Genomic DNA, 18,613 nt, shown 5'->3' with positions numbered 1-18,613 from the left:
AGCGAGATGTGCATAATGACGTCACCTCATTCCGTCTCTTTCTAATACGATTATTCGCGGTATTACGAGCTCTGTGTGCTTAATGCGAGTTTTTTAACGTTTTCGATAACGTAAAAGTTAACTCAAATTTGTAACTAACTTTTACGCTATCGAGAACGTTAAAACACTCGCACTAAGCGCAGTTGTAATGATTAGTTGTACTTTGTATCAAATTGAGAAGCACACGGTGTGTTCGATGGTAAGTTGACTAGCAATACAAAGAGAACACTATTGTCGACGCATCTGATGTTAAGTGGCTGTCGGACTCCATTGGCAAAGATAATGCCGCTACAAGATATAAATAAGATCGAATCACGTTTTTCTTCAAGATCCCATGACCCCTCTGAAATTTTTACGACAATGGTATCTGCAGAATCACGCCCAATCATAGGCAAAATTCCTTTTCTTTTTTAATACGCTTTTATTAGCTTCAGACGTATGTATAATATGTTAGTATGTAACGGAATCCTTGAACATGATTTTGACCCCCTTCAAAACGTCGGATTAACTCGAAATTTGGTATACTTATTTAGGACCGACGACAATTCAATATTTAAAAAAAAATGGATCAAAAAAATATTGAAAAAATTGAAATTCATCTAAAAAATGAAAAATAAACAATAGTTTAAAAAAATATGCATTTATAGGAAATCCAACTAGAAAATAGAAAATAAATTTTAATAAATTTTAAATTAAAAATAGTGTAAGAAATATTGATTTTATTGTAAAAAAAAGCGTGGGGTGCTTTTCAGGATATTATCAAAATAACCCTTCTACTCATATCTGTTCATAAAATATTTATAACTACTGATACCATGCACCCCACGCTTTTTTTTACAATAAAATCATTATTTCTTAGACTATTTTAAATTCAAATTTATTAAAATTTATTTTCTATTTTTAAGTTGGATTTTCTATAAAAGCGTTTTTTTTTTGTTTTTTTTTAAACTATTATTTTTACCTATTTGCTAGAAGCCTAATAGGTTATTCCAGCTACGTCCGGACGGGTATGTGAGCTCACGGGCTCAACCTGAGAGAGTTTTCTAACACTAGCCCTAGCAAGAGCATTGCTTTGCTGAATCTATTACCGGAACGCGATCCCCTGGGACGATCCGACGCGAAGCTTAATTGGCTAAAGCTAACTCATATATTGGAACTTGCTAGCTAAGACCCACGAGAAACGACGAGAGCTTTACATTCGTTCAAGCTCCACATTTTTTACTGGTAGGACCTCTTGAGTCCGCACGGGAGGTACCACCACCCTGCCTATTTCTGCCGTGAAGCAGTAATGCGTGCGTTTCGGTTTGAAAGGTGCGGCAGCCGTTGTAACTTACTGAGACCTTCGAACTTATATCTCAAGGTGGGTGGCGCATTTACGTTGTAGATGTCTATGGGCCCCAGTAACCATTTAATCCACCTATATAACGACGCTTGAAAGGCAAACGTGACTAAGCGACAATACGTGAACTTTACAGTAGACTAATTTAAAGCTGAAATACCCGAAAACAAAATTTATTTTAACGAATCTAGCTGTAGTAGAATCTAGCTAGTAGCTGTAGGATTGAAATGATTTTAATAGACCTGGAAATATATTTTTTTCGCGCATCGAATATGGTTATTGCCTATCATTTATGTACAAAGCAGTTATTGTCGCTTAGTCACTTTTGCCTTTCAAGCGTCGATAAGCAATAAAAAAAATACATTTATTTTCGTTATTCTTGAAGTTAGAACATTTAATAAGCGGGTAGGCATCAAAAGAATTGTATTTCCTAAAATTACATAAGTTTTTCCCTCCTAATTATTAGTGTAGTCGTAATTAAGCCGAGATTGCTAGGTAAGTACACCGACGCCTCGGTACGGATGTACCCAATAATTAGTAAGCAATTAATATTTGATTTAATTAGAGTTTGTTTGTTGTATGAAATACATTTTTTCTAGTATAAAATTTTGATTCAATTTTGAACGTTTTCAGTTGATAAAAGAATGAATGAATGAATGATATATTTTATTTTAGACAACAAGAAGTCCATATGTGTATACAGTATCATTGAAACATAAAATTAACAAAACTAATTAAATAAAAAGATACATTTATTAAAAATAATTATCAGTTGCATACACCCCGCCTATTTCTGCCGTGAAGCAGTGATGCGTTTCGGTTTGAAGGGTAGGGCAGCCGTTATGTGATTCAAATTTTTAACGTTTTTCTATACTAATGTAATAAAGAGGAAAGATTTGTTTGTTTGTTTGTATTGAATAGGCTTCGAAACGACTAAACCGATTTGAAAAATTATTTCATTGTTTGTAAGCTACACTATTCCCGAGTGACATAGGCTATAATCTTTATTGAAAAAAATTAGGGATCCTTACTAAAATTTCAATAATGTAACTCAAGATGTCAAAAAACTACCGTAAATATTCTTTACATGGCGTGCCCTGCGAAAACTATTGATGATAGAATAAAATAATGTACTAAGACTTTGTAGAACACATTATTATTTACAAAAAGTGTCGCGACACCATGTCTAACTGTTATAATTATGCCGCAATAAGTGTTCTTTTATTTAAAAAAGTGAAACAACGTCAAATATCGTTGAAATTTTTGTTAAAGACCCGAGCGGAGCCGGAGCGGGCCACTTGTACTTCATAAAAGAGATCGAGACGCGAAGGCTTAGTGGATGCGAGGTGATCACCGGTACTCATGAGCCGCTTTAGGACTCTATTTGGTTTTATTTCTTTTTCTGTTTATATTTACGTCCCAATTAGTGTTTTTTTATTTATTTATAACTAGCGGACCCGGCGAGCTTTGTTCCGCCACACGGTTTGTTTCAAACACATCAACCGGTCAACTTCAAAATTTAACCATAGAACGTTTAGCTGTCAGTTGCGTTTTGTTATTCCATATCAGTTGCGTTTTGTTATACCACGTTTTATGTCACGTCCCACGGGAATGTGATATAAAGTATCCTATGTCCTTCTCCTGGCTCTAAGCTCCTCACCAATTTTCAGCCAAATCAGTTCAGCCGTCCTTGAGTTATAAATGGTGTAACTAAGACGACTTTCTTTTATATATATAGATTTTATTGCTTATACGGTTAGACGAGCTCACAGCCCACCTGGTTTTAAGTGGCTACTGAAGCCCATAGACATCTACAACGTAAATGCCGTCACCCACCTTGAGATATGAGTTCTAAGGTCTCAGTATAGTTGCATATTATACATTACATAATATTATACAGTCAAAACCGTTTACTGCGACATCGTTTAATACAACATGCCGGTTATAACAACCTAGAACAAAGGTCCCGGCTGAATGCCATATGACCGCCTTATTAAAAATATTGCTTTCTACGACATTGGTAATAACGACATACCTCATAAAACGACCACATTTAACTAATATTTCGGAGAATTAGATCTGTTAGAACGACCGGCTAAGCTGTATTGTAAACAATTTGAATAGGTATCCACATTTGTCTTCAATGGCTTTTAAAATCAGTAAAGAAAACAATAGGATTTAGTTTAGTGTAGGGTCTTTTCTAATTCTTAGAAACAAAACACGTGCATGCGGTAGTCAAAGCCCGTTTCTTCATATCTCTTCAGTTAGTTTGTTACTTATCTATACAAAAGACGCACCAAAACTTTGTGGAGTTATTCGTGAAACTTTCAAAATGTTGCAAAGAAAAAGAAAACAAATTAATATTGAAGAAAAATCGCGTATTATGTAAATATATTTTTCCAATAACTCCCTATCGATTTGTTTGTACTTGCACGATACACATTAAGCATCACCGGTTGTTACGACTATCGGTTTTTACGACTGAATATGAGCAGTCCCTTCGATGTCGTTATAACAGATTTTGACTGTAGTTACATAGCGCTTACTTATTTTTGAGGAAAACACAATCGAACATGAAGGTAGCAAGTACATACATTGCGGGCATCAGTTCTTGACTGATTAATTTATACTAGAGGTCCCGCAGTAGTCGAAATTCGACTATAATTAATTGGAATTGTAAGTTAGTACACTATTATGATTGTATTTTAGAGTTCTATAATCACAAATTTCGCCAAGACTACACTATAAAAAATATTAACAAAGACAATACAATATTTAATCTCAATTTGACAACAGACGTCACGAACAAAAATTTGACAATAAATAGTATGCATGCGTGTGTGCGTCAAATACATGGTATGTAGTGTGTGTAATGTTTTCTTTATTGATTTAATGTTTCTTTTATGCATTATTGTAAAAAAATATTAGCACTGTGCACTTCTTCTCTATATTCTCTATAAGTGTGCAAAATTTCATACTCCTCCATCCGCGCAATTTTCGTAAAAAGGGATACAAAGTTTTTGCTTCACGTAATAATATTTTACATTACGCGCTGAATTATTGACTATTCGCTTCCTCGTTTGATAAGAAATAAAGTAATGCAGCTTATATAAAATTAGAAACAGCTCAGAGAATGGAGTTGAGAGCCCAATGGAACTTGTCAAATTTGAAGCGACGCCATTTTGAGAGCTTCCTACGTGTTACTCCCAATAATGGCGTCTTAGATAATTACTTTGATGATTAGTCAAGTTCTTAGGAGCTTCATCCTGTCACACCGAAAGGTAGAGAATTCGTGGACAAATTCGTGTGAATTTTGATTTTGAAGTTTTCGGAGGCTGTATGATTGCTTATTTATACGCTGACTAATCAATCTCACGCTCAATTGTCTTTAAGTGTAGCGCTTACTTCGATCTTCACCAGTCGCAGACACAATTACAACCAGTATTATGGTTTAATGTCGCCTTTAGTATTGGTATTTTAATACACTTTTAGCGAAATATTTGACTGATTCTCAGTGGTGCAATTAGTCAGTAGACAACGGTCTTGACTCTCGCGCGCGACGGTTGTGAGTTCTATTCCTGCATCGGCTAAAAACCAAACGTTATAAACACGAGCGAATGCGCTAATATCACGAATCCAACCTAAAGTATTAATTACAGTTCGGTGTGAATGCGGCCGGTTGTTAAGTTGAGAACGCAGAGGTCTTTAATTAGTGAAGCGCCCGGTCTGACAATGCGCTTTTCCCGCTCCCAGTCTTCGCTGTGACTAATGGACACTTAGCGCAGTCACCGGTAACGTTAAGTGGGGACGTAAGCTTGATAGTAAATGTTTGCGTCGATCGAAACCAATTTTAATGGTAAGCACGAGCGAAACGCTGCTATACTGGTGGTAGGATCTCTTGTGAGTCCGCACGGGTAGGTACCACCGCCCTGCCCATTTCTGCCGTGAAGCAGTAATGCGTTTCGGTTTGAAGGGTGGGGCAGCCGTTGTAACTATACTGAGATCTTAGAACTTCTATCTCAAGGTTGGTGCCGCATGTACGTTTTAGATGTCCATGGGCTCCAGTAACCACTTTGCATCAGGTGGGCTATGAGCTCGTCTACCCATCTAAGCAATTAAAAAAAAGCTGATCGAGTGACGCCAAAATTTTAATTATAAGCACAACTCAATAAAACTCGTCGTCAGACGTCAGGCCCTCTGAGTGACTTTTAATTGGTTTAGTTTTGTCCTCGATCGGAATCCGTCAGGGGGAGCTTCGGGAAAGTTCGGTGCGAAAGTTCGCGGCGCTTCGTATTAAGCTTCGTTGTGTCTTCTAACGAATACAATTGCGGTCTAGATTCAGGGCGGGTTTTAACAGCTATATCAGACACAATGTGAGCGCTACCTTATGAGATGTAGCTAAAACAAATTCATCATTATTATCCTACTTTAATTATTTAAAATCTTATTAATTATACAATTAAAAAAAAAATATATATATAAAAAATACAATTTTAAAATAACACTACATGGAAAATAGATGACCGCTGATGGCGATGTCTATTTTTTGTGTCATACATACACGAAGCAAAATCTATTTTTACGAAAATTGCGTGTACGGAGGCATATGAAATTTGTCACACTTATAGAAAATATAGAGAAGCAGTGCAGAATGTTATTTTTTTTACCATAGACCCATAGATATCCACAACGTAAATGCGCCACCCCACCTTGAGATACATGTTCTAAGGTCTCAGTATAGTTAGAACGGCTGCCCCGCCCTTCAAACCGAAACGCATTACTGCTTCACGGCAGAAATAGGCAGGGTGGTGGTACCTATCCGTGTGGACTCACAAAAAGTCCTACCACCAGTAAAAACGCCACCTTTCTTTCTGTAGCCCACTGCGGTTCATCGTTCTCAGGTACGGTTATCTGATTTGTCTGCTGGTCAGGTGACTGAGGTCAGCTATCGGACACATCATGCGGTCTCCCAGACATGAATTAGAGAAGCTCATAATTACGGGTCGCATAGAGAGCAAGCGCGCCGTGGGCAGAACACCAGACAGATGGTCAGGTCTCGCAAGAGAAGCACTCGGTGATAGTCTGTACCATGCAGTCCAAGCCACCCATGATCGAGCACAGTGGAAGAACGGCATATTTGGTCGCGATCCTCAGTAGTGAGGGAACGATACAGAAGAAGATCGGCGATAAGGTCACTTAGGGCCAAATCGCGTTTGGCTTTCCGTGGCGCATGTAGATACCCGCTTTACCGAAATTTCCTGATTAGATGTGCGGATTTAAGACCATTAATGGAAGCATTTGGGCGAGGACTTCAAACGGGCCAGTATAGGGAGTTTGGCCAATAAACACGCAATACCCGAAGTGGCTGGTTCGAGAACTAACGCGTCTAAGAGACGACCGAACCCAATCTAGAACGGTAGCCAATCGGAAGAAGATTTTACACGCCTGTCGTAACGAAATTGAAACTAGAAAAGAAATCGTTCGAGAGGCACCCGGGGTAATGGCTCGAGATAAAACGCTCCCTAGTGACGTCGAGACGATTGTCGATGGAATTATCGATACTATTAAAAATGTCTACATCAATAATCTATACTAATATATAAATCTACAGTGGTTTTTACGGATGTTCCGTTATAACTACTGAACCGTGCATCCGATTGACTTGAAACTTGGTATCCATGTAGAAAATACATGTACTTAATGGATATGATAATATTTATATGAGTGTTGGACTCCCTAATAATAATGACAATAATTTTAAATTCCCAGCGAAGCGGGCGAGTACGGCTAGTAATTAGTAATAGGAACCAGGGACTGAGATACATTCTACTTAAATACGTTAAAATATATACATATAGATATTAAACACCCAGACAAAGTGCAAACAAACCTGTTTTACAACTCTAATGTTTGCCCGATGCGTGAATCGAACCCACGGACCTCGGGCTCAGCTATCAGGAGCTTTAACCACTGCACTACCGAGTCAATACTAAAAGCACTAAAAGTGAGAAGAAGTCACATCTCCTCTCGCATAAGAATGTAATTACCTCAACCAACTTCCGAGTCCACTACGGAACATGAGATGTAGAATAAACGTTTCGCTTTGCATGACAGCATTTACATTGTTGATGTCCATGGGCTCCTATAACCAATTAACACTAGGGGAACCGTGCGCTCGTTCGACTGTCTAAGCAAAATTGCTAAGCCAAAAAAAAAAACCCCTGTATTAATCTGATAAAATAATCTGATTGGCGTGGACTTTTTTTTTTATTGCCTTTGTAGATAGACAAGCATACGGCCCACCTGATGGTAAGTGGTAACCGTCGCTCATGGACGTCAGCAATGCCAGGGGCAGAGCCAATCCGCTGCCTACCAGTATCACGTATCAAAGGTACATTGGCACATATGACGTTTTGAAACACGTACACCAACAATGGAGATGAGGAGATCGAATAGCCGCGCGACACAACCCAAAAACGTCCACAGCAAACCCAGCAAAACCAGACCTGAGAAAGCTGAACTGAATAAGACCACAAAAAAGGAAGGGGCGTAATAAATAATGTTGGAATTTAAATGAACACAATAGAACCGGTAAAACGGTAGACAGCGGCCCTGGCATTGCTGAAGTCCATGGGCGACGTTAACCACTCACCATCAGGTGAGCCTTATGCTCATCTGACTGTAAGGGCAATAAAAAAAGCGCCCATAATATTTCAATGGAAACACGCACTAAAAAGACAATAAACAATCCATTTTTGTTTTATTAAACAGACGAAAGATTTTTATATTAGGACTATTTTAAATTTTTCTTCTTTTTTTTGCTTAGATGGGTGGACGAGCTCACAGCCCACCTGGTGTTAAGTGGTTACTAGAGCCCATAGACATCCACAACGTAAATGCGCCACCCACCTTGAGATACAAGTTCTAAGGTCTCAAGTATAGTTACAACGGCTGCCCCACCCTTCAAACCGAAACGCATTACTGCTTCACGGCAGAAATAGGCGGGGTGGTGGTACCCCACCCGCGCGGACTCACAAGAGGTCCTACCACCAGTAATTACGCAAATTATAATCATAGCTTTGTAATTATCCAGTATTAGCAAAGTAATTAACTTGTTTTATTATTCGCTGGTAGCCCAAATTCCACTAACCCTAGCAAGAGCACATCGGAATCGCGACGGGTACGTGAGCTCACGAATTCAACTTGAGCGAATTGGCTATCACTAACCCTAGCAAGAGCAGTGCTTCGCAGAATCTACCACCGGACCTTAAACGCGACGGGTACGTGAGCTTACGGACTCAACTTTAGCGAATTGGCTATCAGTAACCCTAGCAAGAGCAGTGCTTCGCAGAATCTACCACCGGATCGGAAACGCGACCCACTGAGAAGATCCGGCGAGAAACTCAGTAGACACAAAATCCAATATAAAAACGTTTGTACAAATTGCATGGTTCCGTGATAAAATGTATACGTTGCAAAAAAAAAAAACACAATGTAACATCCACTGCGCGTTAAATAATAAACAGATTTAGCGCAACCCCCCCCCCCCAAGCTCTTCGATTAATGTAAATAATGTTAATCTTGTAAAGTGAAAGACGCAATGAACTGCAAACGGCGCGGCGGCTCCGACACACTCAATAAGTCAAAGTGTGAATCTTTAGTTCGGAGCGTGAAAACAGATGTTTTAGGGTGATACAGTTAGGGTTGGGATGCGAGGGATATCGATAAGTTTTCCAAATAAAATAAAAAAAACAAAAAAAAAACTAAAATAAACTAACAGTTGATTTCAAATTTTTATATTCTGCTTATAGTCAAGACATTATTGTCTATACTAATATTATAAAGAGGAAAGATTTGTTTGTTTGTTTGTATTGAATAGGCTCCGAAACTACTGAACCGATTTGAAAAATTCTTTCACTGTTTGGAAGCTACACTATTCTCGAGTGACATAGGCTATAATCTTTTTTGAAAAAAATTAGGGATCCTTACTAAAACTGCAATAATGTAACCCAAGGTTTAAAAAAATTACCTAAAATATTATTTAGATCGTGATGCCGCAATAAGTGTTCTTTTATTTAAAAAAATAAAACAACGTAAACAATCGTTGATTATTTTGTTAAAGACCCGAGCGGAGCCGGAACGGGCCGCTAGCTTAACTATAAAATTATTGTATCGCCATAGGACGTGTGCGCAAAATGTCAAGTTAATCGGACATCTTGGTGAAAGTGACGTTTAAAAATTCCAATATTTAAGCAAACAAACAGATACGAAACTAAAAGAAAACGGTTTTAGAAAAATTTTTGAAATCTGTTCCGTAATTCGTCGTGGCCTAACGGATAAGACGTCCGGTGCATTCGTGTTGAGCGATGCACCGGTGTTCGAATCTCGGGCGGGTACCAATTTTTCTAATGAAATACGTACTCAACAAATGTTCACGATTGACTTCCACGGTGCCGGGATAATATCGTGTAATAAAAATGAAACCCGCAAAATTATAATTCCGCGAGTCCGCGGGGTGGATGCGTGGGGGTGGTGCCGTGAAGCAGTAAAGCGTTTCGGTTTGAAGGGTGGGGCAGCCGTTGTAACTATCCGAACAAAAACAGTTTCACTGTAAAAAATTGCGCCAAGTCCACGTTTATAAAACTCATCTCAATAACATTTGCACTTTACAAAAAAAAGAAGACTTCAATAGCTTTCATTCTCTACAAAAATATGTGAAATACAAAAAAATACCAAGAAACCGTCATAAAGATGAAAAAAAAAAAAAAAAATTGTTGAAAATTTAAAAATAAAAAAATTAAAATTTTATCGTACTTGGCGCGCGTCATTGAGTACCCCAAATTTTTCAGGATAAATGAACATCCTTTCAATGTTTAGAAATTTATAAGTAGGTCAACCTATGAAATGCATAAATGTAATTAATGAATTATTATTTCATAATAAGTTTAACAAAAGTTAAGTAAAATCGACATCTCATACGTATGTTATTTGAATTTTTTTCATTTCCCACTCATCTTTTATGATTTGAACTAAACACCCTCTCGTGTTCGCTTATACAAATACAAACTACTTACGAGTCGATACGTATGTATACGTTGGCTTCAAAACATTTGAAAAAATTCTCAAAGATGTTTTTCAAAGGGTAGAAAAGAATAATAAAGTTTCAGCTGAATCTAAAGGGGTCGAACGCAAAAGTGGTCGATTTGGCATATAATAGCCCATAGGTATATAGTGAGAGCTGTTGAAAATTACCGTAGTTCTGTCTCAATTTCTCATAAAACGCTAACAAGAGCGAAAAAGACAACCTGGGTAACTTTTTCAGCTTTCACTGTATATTAAAGCAAAATGGTTTTTTTCTCGGGTTGAAATTCTTCCGAAAAATTTTGGGGTACTCAATGACGCGCGCCAAGTACGATAAAATTTAAATTTTTTTATTTTTAAATTTTCAACAATTTTTTTTTTTTTTTTTCATCTTTATGACGGTTTCTTGGTATTTTTTTGTATTTCACATATTTTTGTAGAGAATGAAAGCTATTGAAGTCTTCTTTTTTTTGTAAAGTGCAAATGTTATTGAGATGAGTTTTATAAACGTGGACTTGGCGCAATTTTTTACAGTGAAACTGTTTTTGTTCGGATTTCATATCTTTTTGTTAAGTATTATTTTTTGCTCATTTATTACTTAATAAAAATAAATTATAAATAGTCACTCAGCTTAAAAGCTAATGAAACGCTCAATTAATTAGTGTTTTAATGTTAGGTGCCCGACTGGCATGAGACTCTCGGGTTGTCAGTTCCGGTATCGACCGGGGACGCGTGTATTCCGCTTCAAAGTCTGGCGCGCACTAATTGGGGGTGCGAATGATGCAACAGATGCGCGGGCGCGGGTAGCGCGGGGTGGGTCGTCGCGGCACGGACCTGAGTCACATTCTCTTTGGCTGCTGTTGCCCCGCGAAACGGAACGCTGCGTTACATACTCCCCCTCCAAGTTGGGAACGCGTCCCGAGTCCAACTTGGGACTGTTAGTCTGAAGACGCGGCCTTCCTCTCTGCCTCTTTGGCATAATTGGATCCGTACTTGAATTTGACGGAGAGTGGGTTAAATCCGCGGTGTGATACTTGCCGATGACATTGTTTGACAAGTCTGCTATGAAGTACGTTGTAGGACTAACTATCTTTACTACGCGATACGGGCCATCCCGTCGTGGCATGAACTTACGTGTTACACCCCTAGACGCATAAGCAAGCCATAACGAAGGAAATACTCTTCCAGTAGGACTCGGGAGCAAGCCACGGCGGTGGCATCAACAAGTGCGTAGAGTTCTACCCATCTTGTAGCTACATCCTCTACCAGGAGTACCCATCGCTCCCCCTGCTCTCCTTCTGGCAGTGGCCCGAACAAATCGATTGCGAGAACCTCTCCTCGCTGTTGAAGCACAGGAGTGAGCCTATACGGCGGTACCGATATAGGCGGATGATCACCGGTATCAATGTGGTGCTCGGCGTAAAGGGTTGGGGCTCCCCCCACCCTAAAGATGTCTCCATTCTGCTGCAATAAATGTGATAGCTGCTGCCGTTCATCGGAGCCAAGCATAGAACCCTTATCATCACGCAGGAAGTCAGCAGTAGAAGCAAACATGCATGGCTTAGGGCACTCATATTCAATTGGATAGGTAACCCGTTTTCCCGAAAAATGCCAAGTGGATGACGCAAAGTCAAGCACAATACCTGCCGCCACCAAAAAATCCATGCCAAGCAAAGTTTCATTATTTTGAGCATCTGGAAAAACAGTAAATTCAAGGGTTACTGACCTTTCGGGACTTATCCTTACTTCTAGAGTAGTGAGCAAAACTCGGCGGGTGCGCGCGGTAGGCAGCGGCTTGGCTCTGCCCCTTGCATTGCTGAAGTCCATGGGCGACGGTAACCACTCACCATCAGGTGGGCCGTATGCCCGTCTGCCTACAAAGGCAATAAAAAAAAAAAAAAAAAAAAAAAAAAAGAACCGTCTGCAAACCTCACCCGACGCCTGGTTTCCTCACACGGATGGTTATGCTTTAACAGCAATTCATAAAGCAACGCACCGGCAACGCTACTCTTAGCTCCCGTATCCAACAAAGCATTACCTCGTATACCTAAAATTTGAACACTTAAAATTGGTCTTAACCTAACCTGGTGCTCAGTAGAGTTACTCTGGGCAACACTTTTCACATTAGAATTAATCGTCGAAAAATGTCCGACGTTTTCCATGGTCACCCTATTTTCGTTCATCATGGTCACCCTATCGCGGCCACTTGGTACCTCGGAATAACTATGTTTTGGTTCGGTACCACTCGAGTAACGCATCAGGGGCCTATTCCTAGAACTAATATTATTGTTTATATTATGATTAAGTCTAGAATAATTTTGAAGTCTAACCTTGTTATCAGTACCGAAAAAGCGTGGAGGAAGAAACGCCTTAAAATCGGTAGGATAATAATTATTTTCATTATCAACAAAACATTGTTTACGATTATTAATATAAATGGACGACTTTACGGTGTTTGAAGTGCAAGCTGTATGCAACGAGCTGTCGCGATGAATAGAGTTCACTGAACTTGACAGCCGTGTATTTACTTTACCAATAGGTAAATCGGATGTGACTGATCGGGTCCGTGCAGCGTCGACGGCGTAATACCTAACTTGCGTTACACTTTGTACACTGAGACCGAGTAACACATTTGGTACCACACCCGTAACACGAGGATACAGCTTGCGTATTTTCGTTGTCGAATTTCGTTTTTGACGCTAATTTTAAACACTCATCACGAATATGTCCGTACTTTTTGCAATAAACACAGAACAGTCTTTTAACAATCGACGTAGATGATACATTATCAGTGTTCGTGTAGCGAGGCGCGGGGACTCGAACGGTGCTCGGCGCAGCGCTGTCGTCGCGTGGCGGGCCGCCAGCGGCGCCCGAGTTGAATATTTTCCGCGGCGTCATCCGCGCGTATGTATGCTGCGAAGTCGGAGCACCGGCGGGAACTTCGCCTACGGTACTACCCGATGAACGTGGCATCGCTCGCTGAGGATGATGAATAAATTCAGGCGGACTGGTCTCGTAGATGGAGTCCTCGATATGGCGCGTTTTCTTTAATAACGTGTCGTATGAAGTTATTTCGTCTCTTCTTAATCTTTTACGAACACGACGGTGTAGAAGGCCGTAAAGCATATCAATTTGAACTTTCTCACTAAGGTCACCAGGTGGGAGTCGAGCTAGTAGGGCTCGTGCTCTGGCAACGAAGATCTCCGTCTTCTCTCTTTGTCCTTGCGACATTTTGAAGAGCTCTAAGTAGACTCGATGGGGCGGTCTGCAATCACCGAAAGCGCTTCGTAACGATGATAAAGCGTCGTCCCAGGAAGTGATGCTAGCTTTAACGCCTTGCCACCACACGGCTGCATTTCCGGTTAGTAACATCGAGAGTCCTCGTAACGCGATGGCGTGTCCTACGTCAGCACAATCTTTGTATGATTCGACCGCGTCAAGGAAACCGTCGAGTGAGTCGCCGGGCGCTCCGCTGAACCGCGCCGTGCATGACGCGAAGTTCCCAGAATGGTGAGCGGGCGTCGAGGAAGGCGGCGATGTCGGCTCCGACGTCGGTGTTGCTGATGATTCGAGTTGAGTTTTATGCTCAAAAACTCGGTCGAGTAGGCGTTCGAATGCTGCCATTTGACTTTCTTGTAATGACGCCATGTTGTTTGCGGTAAATGTTGGCGTCGGTCCCGCGGTTGAACCAATTTCTTCTTCAACGTCTTGAAAATCGGATTGACGCCGTGACTGACGACGAGTACGTGTCGTAATTACGTAGATTCACTCCGAAATACTAGTTTTTTTTTTTTTTTTCCTACCTAAGCTGAGAGCCTTGAGAGGCTATGTCAGCGTAACCCTAACTTTTGTAGGTGAGCTCAGGGGCTCAAACCTGATGACGTTGCTAACACGAACCCTAGCAAGAGCCGTGCTTCGCAGAATCTACCACCGGATCGGAAACGCGACCCACTGAGAAGATCCGGCGAGAAACTCAGTGGGCTGTGTCTGGGAGTTAATTTACTCGTCGAGCCCTTCGTCGCAAGCGACGGGTTCGACGAGAACGGTGACCGGTGCTTGAAGTACCTAGAAGCACCGTTAGTGGATCGGGAGGATCCGAGATGACGTGTTTTGGGCGACGTCGACTGCTTTCCATTCTGTCCGCAGGATCGGGAATGTAGTTACCGGCGGCCACGATGAGAGGGTTCTCGTGTCGTGCCGCTTTATCGAAGTGGCGCATTGACGCCGACTGCATATACTTACTGGTGGACTCTAAGTCCAGGTCGTCATGGAGGTCGACGTTCCTGACGAACCACGGGGCTCCGACGGCTATCCTGCAAAAACGGGATTGAATGACTTGGAATGATTTTAAGTGTATGCGGGCCGCGTGAGCGAACACTATACTTGCATAGGTCATGACGGGGCGTATGCAAGTTTTGTAGAGTGTCACCTTATTTCTAAGGGACATTTTACTTCGCCTACATATCATCGGGTAGAGACGTCCTAGAATGAAGGCGGCACGGTCGCGTACCGTCTTAATGTGGGGGCGGAATGTCATCCTACTGTCGAGGGTGACGCCTAAATATTTGACCTTCGGGGCCCACGGTATGGGCTGGTCGAACATCGTGATTGGGCGAACGGCGGGGGCGGGGGTATTGACGCGCCTAGTCGGGAGGGGGATGCTCAGCGTGGTGTTCGGAGGGCGACCCCTTTTGAAGAGCACCGCTGTGCTTTTCGTGGGGTTAATGTCGATGCGCCACTTCCGGAACCACTGTCCCATGGTGGTAGCTGCGGTCTGAAGTCGTCGATGAAGCAACGCCTTCTTCCTACACGAGTAGTAGATGGCGGTGTCATCGGCGAAGAGCGCCAGATGGGTCTCCGGAGACCGGGGTATATCGTTGATATACAAACTGAATAGTAACGGGGAGAGGGCGGAGCCTTGCGGGACTCCGGCTGTGACGTGACGGGGCCGGGAACGCGTTCCCTCGACTCGATATCGGAACGAACGGTTCGACAAGTAGTCTCGTATGATGAGCACGAGTCTGTCTGGCACTCCCATGTTATACAGTTTGTATATCAAACCGTTGTGCCAGACTTTGTCGAACGCCTTCGCTATATCGAAGAAGAGGGCTCCTGTCGGAATGGGTTTCCGCCTGTTCAGCCCTAGTAAGATGTGCTCCGTGAGGCGGTGCACTTGATGGACGCACGAGTGTCTGGCGCGGAATCCAAACTGCTCGTCTATAAGAATTTTATTCGCGGATACGAAGTCCCAGAGGCGTTTACGAAGGAGCCGTTCGTATAGTTTGCCTATCGCCGGGAGGAGACTGATGGGGCGGTAACTCGCGGTTTCGTTTTTCGGTTTGCCCGGCTTGTGTATGCCGATAACGTCCGCTTCTTTCCACGCCGCGGGAAAGATGCAGTTCGTCATAGCAGCATTTAGTATGGTGGCCAACATCGTTATCAGTTGGGCTGGTAACAATTTAAGCGCGCGGTTGCGGATGCCGTCGGAGCCGGGAGCTTTCCGTGGTTGTAGGCTATCGATCGCCTCCTTAACCTCGGAAGTGGTAATGGGGGGTAACGCGTCCGAGGGCGGCAGGGAAGCTCTGCGCTCGACCTCCCTGTCGACGAACTCGGTGTGTTCGGGGTCCGCGTGTTGAGTGCTGGTGGTGCACTGTTCTTGCAGTGCATCGGCCAGCAACTCTGCCTTGTCATCGTCATCGTAAGCCGGTGGTTGGCCTGAGGGGCGTACGAGAGGCGGCATAGTGACGATAGTTTCGGACTTGAGGGTCCTAGCTAGTCGCCAGTATGCTTGGTGAGTGGGCGCGAGTTCTTTTAAATAACTGTCCCAGTTTTCGTTTCGGGCGTCGCTCAAGCGGGATTTGACCTCCCGCTGTAAGCGACGCATCCGAGTCCGGTTTGAATGCTTGGGATATCGATCGTAGGCCCGGATTGCCGCGTTTCTAACTCTTACGAGGTCCCTAAGATCGGGGGAAAGTCTGATGCGGTGGAAGCAGTCCTCCACATCGACTTGCTTTGAAGATCTTGTGATCGCCGTCGAGACGTGATCAGTGAAGATGTTTATGGATTCGACGGTGTCCTCGGGGGATGGAGTTGAATCCGGGCCGCAAGGGAGGATTGGTGGAGCGGTGTCAGCTAAGCACGTGCCCAGCTTCTTCCAATCCACCATGGTCCTCGTATCTGGTTCGCGGTTGAGTGGGCGACCGAGCTGCATGACGACAGGTCGGTGGTCTGAGTCGAGTTCTGACATTGCCTCGATGGAGCGCAAGCGCAGAGTTACGTTCCTCAGCAGTGCCAGATCTATTGTGCTCGGACGACGCGCGGCGTTGTACGGATAGCACGTGGGGGTCGGAGGGTTGAATATCTCGAATGTGAGGTCGTCTATGAACGCGTCGAGACGCATACCGTTCACATTCGTGCGATGGCAGTTCCACCTAGTGTGGTGGCAATTTAAATCGCCTGCCAGAATGACCGCGTCCCCCATACCGAGCAGTGTCTCGAGGTCACTGCTCAGGAGGGGTTTGTCAGGAGGGAGATATACGGATGCGATGACGATCGGCTGGTGTCCCGTCAGCGCGATGCGGCACACTGACGCCTCGATATGTAAGAGCGAGGGAGTATCGAGAGGGACGCAGTGCAGGGCCCTCCTATAGTAAATGACAGTCCCGCCCTTGCGGGTGGAGAGTCTGTCATTCCTAACCATGACGTAATTCGCGACTTTGGGGTCTTTTTTTTTTTTTTTTTTTTATTGCCCTTGTAGGCAGACGAGCATACGGCCCACCTGATGGTGAGTGGTTACCGTTGCCCATGGACTTCAGCAATGCCAGGGGCAGAACCAAGCCGCTGCCTACCGCTTAATACTCTCCACAAGCCTCGTTTGAAGAAGGACATGTCATAGCGCTCGGGAAACACCGTGGAGGGGAGCTCATTCCATAGCCGGATAGTACGTGGCAAAAAAGATCTCTGGAAACGCACTGTGGATGACCGCAGTGGCTCCAGGTAGTACGGATGAACTCTACTCCGGTGGCGGGCGGTGCGATGGTAAAAACGAGATGCCGGTATCATCTCGAACAATTCCTCAGAGCACTCCCCATGGAACATACGGTACAAAATACAGAGGGAACCGAAGTCCCTCCGCAGACCCAGAGGTTCCAAACGATCCGTGAGATTGGGATTATCTACAATCCGAACGGCCCTCCTCTGTATGGAGTCAAATGGAAGAAGCTGGTATTTGGGAGCCCCGGCCCAGAGATGGGAGCAGTACTCCACGCGAGGCCGGACTTGTGCTTTATAAAGCAGAAGTCTTTGTCCAGGCGTGAAGTACCGCTTCGCTCTGTTCGCGACGCGAGGGCTTTAGGAAGGTCTCCTGCACCAGAAGGATGTCGATGAGATTGTCACGTAGAAACTCATAAACCTGGTCGCGCTGACGCGCGAGTCCGTTAGCATTGTAGAATGCTAACTTCAAGGAATGGGGTTTTAATCTCGCGTTGCACGCCATTGATTACCGGTAATCAAACCAGCGTGCGCTGAACGGACTCGATGACGTCTATATATTCGAACGTCGCGTTTAGGCGGTCTTCGGCCGTGACTGCTCTCCGCATGGCGTCGGCGAATGCACGCATGCGGTCGATGTTTATCGCGGCGATGTAGTCGCGAATAATCGTAAAGTCGTTTGAGTGCGCGGGGCCGGGGCGAAGCGCGGGGCCGGGCGCGGGCGCGGGGGCGGGGCGCGGGCGCGGGGGCGGGGCGCGGGCGCGGGGGCGGGGCGCGGGCGCGGGGGCGGGGCGCGGCGCGAGTAGAGGTTGCGGCGCGTACCGCGGTTGGGGTGCCGGTGTCGTTCCTGCCTTCGTGAACGGCAACGGTTTCGCCCACGCGGAGACGGTGGGCACCGGAGCCGGTACGAAAGCCGGTTTCGGCGCGCGGGGCGCCGAAGTCTTTGGGCCAGCGGTTTTGGGGCGCGCGTTTGCCGGGCGCTTCCGTGGAGCCTTGGGGCATCCGCGGTAGTTGGCCGTGTGTCCCTGCTTACGGCAGAGTACACAGCTCGGCGGTTCCGTCGCTGTCTCCTTTACGCGAGAGCAGTCGGTGGTCGCGTGGTCGTCTAAGCATTTTACGCAACGCGGTCGCGCGTTGCAGTTACGAGCTGAGTGTCCGTACAGC

General features: G+C 43.9%; 2 protein-coding genes across 3 annotated transcripts in view; both read right to left on the bottom strand.

The window, feature by feature from the left end:
- The window catches only part of LOC114245638 (uncharacterized), a 382,194-nt gene that overhangs the window by 325,130 nt on the left and 38,451 nt on the right, over positions 1–18,613 (bottom strand). The gene's annotated exons all lie outside the window — the stretch shown is intronic.
- Inv (invected homeodomain) overlaps positions 1–18,613 on the bottom strand; it is a 98,174-nt gene that overhangs the window by 49,753 nt on the left and 29,808 nt on the right. The window lies entirely within an intron of this gene.

The sequence above is a fragment of the Bombyx mandarina genome, chromosome 02, assembly GCF_030267445.1.
Source record: "Bombyx mandarina strain Sakado chromosome 02, ASM3026744v2".
Taxonomy (NCBI): domain Eukaryota; kingdom Metazoa; phylum Arthropoda; class Insecta; order Lepidoptera; family Bombycidae; genus Bombyx; species Bombyx mandarina.
This window is presented reverse-complemented; position numbering and strand designations above follow the sequence as displayed.